Here is a 10,895-nt window from a genome sequence, read left to right on the forward strand (position 1 = left end):
ATGTATAATTTATTAAAAATCAAAATTATCAAACCAAATCATCAAATTGATCCCCTATGAATTTTTTGCTTTCGCAAGTATTTTATCAAAAGTATTTTGATAAAATTAACATTAATCTCTATTCACGTAGCGATATAATTCGTAACAGTAATTTAACTCTGATCATCAATCGTATATAAATATTATTAAATCTAACAAATAGATAAAACCAATAATACCAAACTTTCAAAATTCAACAGAAATACTTTAATATTTTTATCCAAAAAAAGAAAAAGATATAAACGAGTCAAGAACTTAATATATAAAATAATAATAATATAATAATATTATTATTAGAAGAGCTCTTTACAATTTTTTTTATTCGAAACATTGTCCTCACCTGAAAACGTGAAAAAGTTTCAAGTTATGTGGTGCAAAATCATTTGCATCTACGAAGATCTAGAAAAGTCGTGGCTCCACTTTATACAAAGGCTCAGTCGTTTCACCGTTTTTCCGCCACCTGCCCGATTTGGCATCGTTCATTTTGCATTTCATTCATGACAACGATCTTAACGATGATTTTGAACCGTAAACGATAAACTTTGTACGTCTTATTGATATTAGAGTAGATTACAGAATTACTGTATAAATTTTGTTACAACAATTCTTTGTGTGTTCTATTAATTTACACTTAGTTAGAAATAAACATTGGCATCGAGATATTGTTATTTCAAATCGAACAGTACTTGATGAATTACAAAGATCCAGATTCAAAAATCTTAATAATTCCGACTCGAGAATCTGAGAAATTCGATCACGACACTCACGATTTTTCACCAAAGTCTGTAAGCGAAAGAGCCACACTTTTGGATTGAAATTTCAAACTACGAAAACTTATTCGAGCTTATTAAAGATTAAGATTCTAATTCGCGAAATTTCCATTACCATTTCAAAATCTGCAGAAGAATCGCATATTAAACAATTTCGATTAGCTCATTCGATTGACAACTCGAGAACTCGAGGATCGAGAAGAGGCCAAAAATCTGGCCAAGAAAACCAAAAGAAAGTTTCGTTCGATTAAAGACCTCTTCAACGGAATCAATGGATTTTCGGTTGAAAACTTGGCGCTGTTCATTCTATTAAACAAGCTCGCTACAATGAACCGTGGAGAAACGAGAAAAAAAAAGAGAGAGAGAGAGAGAAAAGAGCGAAATACAACAGATGCTTGGAAATCCTGTGAAAAGGGGCGATCTATAACGAGCGTCGGACCGTCCGGTTCCCGAAATGCAGCTACTGAATAAAATTCCAATATTTATGAGGCGGCTCATTTCATGCAAAACGCATCCCCCGGAAATTTACATTCCACTTTTTCCCGTATTTTTATAAATTACTCGATGCGTCAGAGGGGATCCCCGCCTCGCATCGCGAGGGGGCGCGCCGATGCCCACCGATTCGGAGATAAAAATTGAAAACATTATTTCTGTTTCGTTTATTATTTGAAATACCATCGTGCGCCCGCTTATTTGGAGCCGGCGTTTCGCGTGCCTCGATACGTTTTCCCACGGTGCGCGCCGTTTCGGTTTCGTTAAATGTTGCAATTTGCAAATGTAATCACGCGCCCCCAGGTAGAAAAATAATTTCGATCGTGCGTCCGCGAATATTAATATTAAGCGCTTAATCATTTGGCTAAAGTTTCGAATTTTTCCACTATTTTTTTCCTTTTCTCTCTCTCTCTCTTTCTCACTTTTATAATAATAGTTCGGTATAAATTAAGGATTAAGTGATGCAATATTGAATAGTAAAGATTCGTTTTGCATAATTGAATTTAATTTTATTTAATGGACGGAGATTTGTTTGTTAAAATGGAATGAAATTAAAATAGAGATCGTTTGAATAATGTGTATAGTAATGCGTATACGTATATTAGTTTGGATATTTTCTATCTTTTTTGTTCCCTTTCCCAACATAAGTTATAACAAGTCGTAAATTTGATACAAATAAATTTTAATTTTGAACCTGGACTGGAATATATTTGTAAAGTAACTATCGTGATTCTCGTGCATCTTTTTAATAATACAGTAAGTGCTGCTATCCTTATATATATATATATATTTTTAAAATGACATGATGACGATTTTAATAACGTATGCCCTCTTTTCGAAAAAATTTTTCTCACATTTTGATGAATTAATAAGAAATATATTCACCCACGAATAATTTCAATTTTTATTCGATCCACAGTTCCAGTCGAGTGTCGTTCGACCAGGTACAGGCTATCAATAAAGGTATACACGTATACAGAATAATTGGCTGTAAAGTTGCACGAGACGTGGGGGTGGAGAACGTGGAAGAGGGTTATACGAGGAGCAGGAGGAGGGTCTACTAACTTTCCCTCTCGTGGGTCACGCGTGCTGGAAATCCTGTTTTCGGCCAACGTCGTAAATTTATCCGAATATTTTTTATTGTGCGACAATTTTTATGGTAATTGTCATTATAAATTTGCGAGGGTTATTTATGCAGGCTGCGTATAAAAAAGAAAGGAAAAAAAAAGAAAGAAAGAAAGAAAGAAAAGAAGGAGCCATTGAAGAGGGAGCAAAGGAGATTGGAAACGAGGGAGGGGATTTTATCCCACGCGTCAGTCGTTCAAAAGTTCAGAGAATCACTTGTGTAAATCAGAGCATGGATGATAGGTGGAATTCTTTTTCTGGTTGGTCGTCGAGATTGCCCGCTGAGAAATTCATTAGGAACCCCTGTTTAATGGCGCCATCGTGAGGAAAATTTATAAGTGTTTTGATCCTAAGTGGACACACACGCCTGAATCGGACGATTCTTTTTTTCAGTTTCGTCTGATTTTTATGACTTTGCTCTCGAGCTTGACTTTTATTTTCTATACAGTTTTACATATTCAACTTCTCGTTTGGATCAATATCGTTACTATTCCGAATTTAATTTTTCCGAATCTGTATTAACGATCTGTATTTCGTACAAAATCGATATCTTTTCATTAAATGTTAAACATAAAAAATACGGAAAGCACATTATAAACAATTTATATTACAGATAATAAGTGCAGAAATATGGACAAGTATTTCACGAAACACATAAAAATTTCGCACAATTGTTGTAATTATCTTCAACGATGTATTTCATATTCATTGAGAAGGACATTCTCTCCAATTCTTTACCAAATTATTTCAATAACTACAAAACATACTAGCATACAACGCGACAAGATTTCCATTATCTGAATCAACAAAGAATTAAGCGAGCCAAACCGCCTCGAATAATCTTCCTCCGATTATTTTCCAATTTCTCAAATTCAATTTTAAAATTAAATCACATTTCCACCGCTAACACGGATGGAAGAACAGATAGATCCAGATAATATCATACTATAAATACTTTCGATTAATGGAGCAGTCCGGTCAACAATCACTCACTTTTTCGTCAATTCGACAATGAATAATGGTAATAAAGAAGGAGGGAGGCTCAAGAGCGCGTTTCCATCCGCGGCACCGTAATTTAGGGGGGCGAGAGAGAGGGTGGTGGATATTACAGCGTGCTAGATTTGTCCTTACATTATGCCGCGGGGCCAATTAATTTCTCAACCGGGCTGCCATTATACGGGGCCGATCTAAGCGTCGCCGTCGCGATATATATATATATATATATAATATGGAAGGCGCGTTAATTAAAATCCTCCGGTTCTGTGCACTCCAACTTCGGCTTATCTTATCGGGGAAAACTAACAGCGACGTCGGCCGGCCGCCGGAAGAATAGACAATATAATTATCCCGCGCCGCCTAACATTAATATCGCCTCTACGTGGCGCATAATTCGCACGTGTGTACAACTCGAATCCTTCGTGGGCTTCGTTACGATGCAAGCTGAAATCATCGACTCATTAAAAAATACAATTGAAACGGTTTGAAATTATAATGGGTAATAAGAGAGATATGTATTTATATTTTTTATTCCTGTATGAACTATTATTCTAAGTCTATTTCTAGATATTCGTGGTGAATGAAATTTTTTATTAATTACGTGAAAGTGAAAGAATTTAAATGATACGAAAAAGAAAGGAAAACTCGAGGCGAAGGCAAAAATGTTGATATTTGTAAATTATTTGTAAAGTGAGTTTGTTTTTCAACTTATAAGAATATTTTGATTATTGCATAAATTCGTGTAGAAATATTTGTCTTATATATCATTTATGTATTATGATTAAATAAAATATATTAAATTTCTATACTAAATGTTTATTAGAACTTTTACAATTTCTTGAAGAATGCGAATATAATAAGTGGTTATAATATAAAAGAAAATCAATTGTTATACCAAATTTTTGAATTCTTCAACATTATAGAACTATTCTTTCATTCTGTATTCTTTCAGAGTTGTTCCAAAAATTCTTATTCTCGGATGAAAAGGGAAGAAGATAAACGAATACGCAAAAATGACAGGGGAAACAGTTTGAAGGCTGCGGATACCTTTCCTTTAACAACGGCCAAGCAGGAAAGTGAATACGCTTTAGAAAACGAGCCGTGAGAAAGAGAGAAGAAAAAGAAGAAGGGGATAGCTTAAATCAATAGAGGTAGCTAAATGATCTCATTAACACATTCCTGGCCGGCCAACATCGCCGCCATATGTCAACCAAACTCGACCTATTCGAGACGCTTCGAGCACGATGACATCGACAACGAAATGAAGAGAAAAGTTAAATGTAAGATGCTATACGTAAAATTGAATGCATATGCATGATTGATTTCAAACGCTTTGTCAATAATTCGAACGATATTGCCTTCAACTTTGAGTTTTATATTTTATCATATAAAAATAATTTTGGATCGAATTGAAAATTTGAATTAGAAATAAATCAAAGAGAATTATCTTAATTTCTTCATTTACGTCGTGAATCATTTTGCACATTTGCTTTTTGTCTCTAATGTAAAAACTGAATAGATTATTAAAACAGAAGTAAATTATGATTAATAATTTGTAGAATAACTAGAATATTAAAAACAAATATAAAGAATTTATTATTATTCACACGCGTTGGCATTATAAAAAAAAATAGGAATTAAAAAAGAGCACGTTCAAATCTATCAATCTAGCAAATAATCACAAATAATTTCATCATCCTATTCGCGAGCATACGATAAATTCGATCGCTGTTCAAATCCCCGAAACGAAGAGGAGACAAATTCTCGTCCATCGGACGGAATACATCAGGACACTTTTTTCCCTTTTTTTTTTTTTTTTTTTACGGTCCATCGCGAATCAAGCATCCTCGTCCGTGTGCCCCGTGCATTTTTCTTCTTGTACCAAATTGTAGAAGTTGTTGTTGTTCGCGAAACAATTCGGATTCGCGGATCGGCCCGAACAGCCGTACGAAACAATAGGGGCGGCGTTTCACACGCCGATTTCGCGGCCTTTCTTTTTTTTTTTTTTTTTTTCTATTCTTTTTCGCTCCACGCGCATGTTTTTTATCCGATTATATCGCAGCGCGCACGGCCAGTATCGTTCTTGGCTCCATAAATCTTCCTACGCGAGCGGAGGAGAGTGAATATCGGAGGGGAGGGGGAGGGGTGTGTGACAAATGTCGCCGGTTTCGAGGCCGATTCTCTAAGTCGAATCAAGACACATCGCGCTCGTAACTTACAATTTAGTTATCGAAACGGTTACGTAATCGTACGTCATCGGATTCCAGTAAATCTTATTTATTAGCGAGTACTCGTTTCACTCTCGTGAACGAATGGGGATGGGGAGGGGAGGGAGAGTAGTGTTCCGTTAGATGGTGGAGGCCTGTTAAAAAAATAATATTTCACGTCGAAACTTCGGTCGAAAGCGAATTTGCCTGTAAAAAAAAAAAAAAAAGGAAAAAAAGAATGTAAAGAAAGAGAGAGAGGGAGTAAAAAGAACGATGGAGGACGGACGATAGAGGCTGGTGGAGGCTTTAAATCATGCAACTTTTATCCGAAACATTTTTTTCCATTCCACCCATTGGCTCACGATCGAGTGGATGTAATACAGGTGGACATATCCAGCGCGCGCGTGTAACAGGAATACATTTCATCTAGGGTGGGTATAAATTTTAATGCATTTCGCGCGGCTAAATGCAAGACAAACAACTGGAAAAACTGTTGGCCGCGCGTCTGTTGGCATCTGCAGCCGCCTCGATCGTCTGACGAAGTGTTCCGCATCGGTTTCTCACGATAAGTCGGCCAAGTCTGTGTAAAATGTAAAACAAAAATTGGGGAGAGAGAGGCGGAGGGAGGATGGAAAAAATTAATTGATGAGATATCTCGTGCTGGACGAGATTTATGGGCAATTTTGAAATTGAATGATAGGGGATGAGAAGCTTTTGAAGAAAGGAGACAAGTTTTTGATGATTTTTGAGCTACTAGTTTAAAAAAAGAATTTTCATTTTTCACGTGCTTTGAAAAGATTAGAATCGAAAATTAGTATATTGTTATCGATGTGTTTTCTTTATTGTTTTCGTTTTTTCTCTCTCTTTTTTAATTGTCAAAATTTTCGTTTAATTTTATGCAATATAGATCATAGTTTCGTGCAATGATACACGAGGCATTCTCTTTTCCACGATATTTTTATTATTTAATGAAACATCAATAAATTATATTCGTTTATTTACTGCTAAAATTAATTATTTTTTTTTGTATATTTTGATGCTAATCGAAGACAAATTTTCCAAATTTTGAAAAATTCGCCAAAAATTTAAATCGAGTTGATAAATTGATACTTGATTTTTGCACGAAAATGTAAAAGAATGATTACTTTTTATTTTTATTATTGCGTGTTAAAGAAAATCAGTGTTAAGGAATAATTTTTACAAATAAATTTGCTTCTTCGCCGCAATGTTCTTTCCAATTTGAAATAATGACGGGCGGCAACGGTTGCATTCAATAAATCCGTAGTTACACGGAGTTATCGTGATTAAATATTGAAAATGAATATGCATTTAGAAAAACTACAAATAGAAACGTGAAAGTTGTAAAGGGCCGTCTTTATGATTGCGCGGAAGAAGAATAATTTTATTGTGAAAGTTTCCAATAAAGACGTCTCCCTATCTCGTTACAGATAACGAAGTCGTTAGCCAAGGAATTTAACAATCCAAAACTCGCAATTACAGCATGAAATTATACAAAAACTTCCACGAAGGGAAGTTGAACGGTAAAAGAATTTTTATGACTTTCATATCGCAACTACTCGTAAATATCGATGTTGAATTTAACTTACTTCCTCGCCAATTTCGATCGTAAAGATCAAAGAGAGAAAAAGATTATAGAGTGTGTCACAGGCTTTTTTTTTTTTTTGGTAAAACTTTGCCGATATATTCTATGAATGGAAGAAAAAAGGAAAGAAAATGTTGCATAAACATGTACTTACAAATGTTTTATTAAAAATATAAACTATAAACTATTATGAATGTATTAACTAGTAACTTATAAACTATTTATGAATGTTGTATGCTTACAACATTATATATCTTATGTATTGTTTCATTAATCAGTAATTTTGAAACAAATTCAGAGTTATGAGCAACTTAAATCTAAATCAAATTGAAACTTAAAATATTAAAATTATTCCAAATACAATTTAAATTTATATTATTCAATATATTTTTTATATTATAAAATATTTTTATAAATAAAAATTGATACCAAAGAACAATTTTATATATAATGAAAATATAATTCTTGATAACATATATATATATATATTCTATTTCACTCATAAAATTTCATATATTTCTCACAAGAAACTGTATTCACCAGTCACAGAATTGGCAGTCTCAAAAAAATTTAAAACATTACATATAAAAAAAAAAAAAAAAAAAAAGAAAAGAAAAAACGAAAGATGAAGAATAACTACGAAAGATTAAATAGTTTTGTAGATTAGAATAAGGGATGAGTCGAGTACGAATGCTACTCTTTACCGAGGAGAGAGAGAGAGAACACCGTCGAACAAAAGAGGACTCGAAGAATTCAAATTTAACGAAGAAGAATGCATGAAGAATTCGATATTAAAGTTGGATGTACCCATGATTCCTGAGTCATGCAATCTTTTCACTACGCAACTCCTACGAAGCTTTGGAATCACGAGGGTGGGGACTCTCTCAGGCTGGCTGCTGAGAAAGTATCGGCGGCGTGGACAATTCGGAGAAATCTTCTGGATACGATAAATTCAGGCCAGAAATGGGATCCGATATGCATGGGGCGATGAGAAAAACGCGCCGCGAATTTCGTTCAGCATCGCGCTTATATTTTTTTTTCTTCTTTTTTTTTTTTTTTTTTTTTTTTTTGGTCACAATGATTTAAAACGCTTACATTCGAACGAACTAATGTACATTCTGTTGGCGGAACGAATTCTTTTCACGCGATATAAATCGACGTTGCATGATTTATTTATGTATATGCGATATTTGTACGATGGTTTTGCACGATTTATTAAAATGGTACATTTGTGTTTAACGTTAACACCATTCCCGTCGAAATGAAACGAAAGTTTTTGTTTTTGGAAAAAAAAAAAAAAATGATTCAAGTAATGAATAAAACATCGTGTAAAATCAATCGTGAATTTTATATCTATGTGGTGATGATTATCTCTAAATAAATAAAGTATTTTTTTTTTTTTTTTTTTTTTACTATAATTTTATTAATGTAATCATTGTGCGAGGATATAACGTAGAAATATTGTAGGATAATTTATAAATTATGAAGTAGAAGAAAAAATAATATTCAATTTTTGTTAGAAAAAAATAGTTTATATTTTCTTAAAACTCTGCAATATTTTATTTTGTGCAATGTATTTCATTCTCAAGTCACGTGGCTGTTAACTTTAAATATAATTAAAAATTCATCAATCTAGTATATAATATTTTTTCCCTAACTATTTTCTAAATCGTAAAATTTAAAGAATAAAAATGTTTATAATCTTATATACACAAACAATGTTTTTCTTTAAATAAAGAAAAAAATATGTATACCATCTGTCACTTTACACTTTTTCTATCTTGATACCAAAATTTATATTAAGATTTCACGTGAAATTTATTAATTATAATTAAAAAATTATTTTTATAAAATATAGTTGACGTAATATTTATTTATCCACAAATTTTATTCTCAAGCATCTAATGATTTATATGCAAAATTCCTTAAAATCAATTCTCTTCTCTTCTCTCTCTTAATTATCCCCAAACTTTAATCGTCTTAAAAATTATCCCAATAAAAAAATAAAATATCCCAATTAATCTTCATACAGAAACTCGTCACAAGTACGTAATCCGAGACGTAAAGAGCAATTCGAATCCAAAGAAGAATCCATACCTGTTCTAAAAATGATTCGAAAAATCGGGAAAAGGGAATTGCGGTGTTTCATCGGAAGAAACGAAATCGTCTTGCACGGAAAATTGAAGTCTGTTGTCTACGTATCTTTGGTAGGTGCAGGTCAGGTTAGGTACCACGAGTAATTGGTCCCGTATTACATTCTTGGTGACCCCCGGGACTCGGTTCAAAGAGGGAAAAGACAAGGCGTTGGCTTTGTACGCTTTTATTGCCGAAGTCGACGACGATGTCGGTGATCTCGTTGCTTCTGAAACCAGACAGCGTACAAAAAGGAAGATTCTCCTCGACCGCAATCCTAGATCGGACGTTGTCCACTGAATTTTCGACTCACGATCATCACGTGGATTTAGTAGCAAGGTGCTCGCACTTTAGTGTGACTAATACAGGGTATCGAAACGTTAGGAGAAATATGTATATAAGTATACGCGACAGTTGCACACAGTATAGGAAAAAGTTATTTGTAAAGGTTAATTTTTATATTATATATATTTAGAAATCATTTCGAAATTAATTGATCGATTGATACGCGAATTGAAAACGAGGGTAGAATTATTCTTCGCGGAAAGAGGAGTTGAAATATTGGCGACATCCTCGATACGTCCTCGATGATGGAATCGTTCTATTCGAAATGTGAATTATCGCCGCGCGATTAATCGTCGATACGTCGCATAAATCACTGATTCTGTAGAAACTGTTGTAAAGATTGGATGGAGGGAGCATATTGCAGATATTCATTAATCCTTCTCGTGCGCTTGATAATCAGACTCTCTATTATCCGAAAAATAACGAAAGTTCGCGATTTATCGACAGATATAAAAATTCTACGATGAATAAAACAGTGCGCCTGTCATATTCCTCGTACTCCACAAATCATTGCAAACGAATTCTTATAAACATTTCTCTCTGACGTTACGTCGCGAAAGTGTAAAAGATTAAAGAAAGGACTAATAATTCCTTTCATCCCTCATCGAACGAGATAAAATTCACGAATCTCGATCAAAAAAAAAGAAAAAAAAAAAGAAATACTTTCAATCCAATAATAATAAAAATCTCCAAAAATTTTCATAATAAATATATAACGTTAAACGAATACCAGCGTCTGATTTTCGGGAGAAAATCACGCGTTGGAAACGATCTTTCCCGCGCAAACAGCAGATGGAAAACGATAGGAGAAAGGGGGGAGGGGGCGGTTGGCGCGGGCCAAATGTGGAGGAGGGCGGTGGCGTTGAGGTAAGACGTTTAATGAAATCAGCACGGTGTCTGTCTCCTCTCGCAGACTACTCTCCTCGTCGCTGTTTTAATTATACCGGGGCTCTCTCTCCGCTAGTTGCGCATCTTCCCTCCGTTTCGTGCAACCCTTTTCTCCAACCATGAATCTCCAACCCCTGCCCTCGATCTCTCTCTCTCCCTCCCCCTCTCTCTCGCGCTTTCCCCTCGCCTCCTTTGTTTAGTGTGGGTGGAAACGTAGGAAACACGCGCACACGGATAATACTTTGGCGAACACCGCGAGATCTTTAGGATGATTAGACAAAGACGTTACGAAATTAG

This window comes from Apis florea, unplaced genomic scaffold (assembly GCF_048593485.1).
Source record: "Apis florea isolate Af1SG1 unplaced genomic scaffold, ASM4859348v1 contig_3326_pilon, whole genome shotgun sequence".
NCBI classification, from domain to species: domain Eukaryota; kingdom Metazoa; phylum Arthropoda; class Insecta; order Hymenoptera; family Apidae; genus Apis; species Apis florea.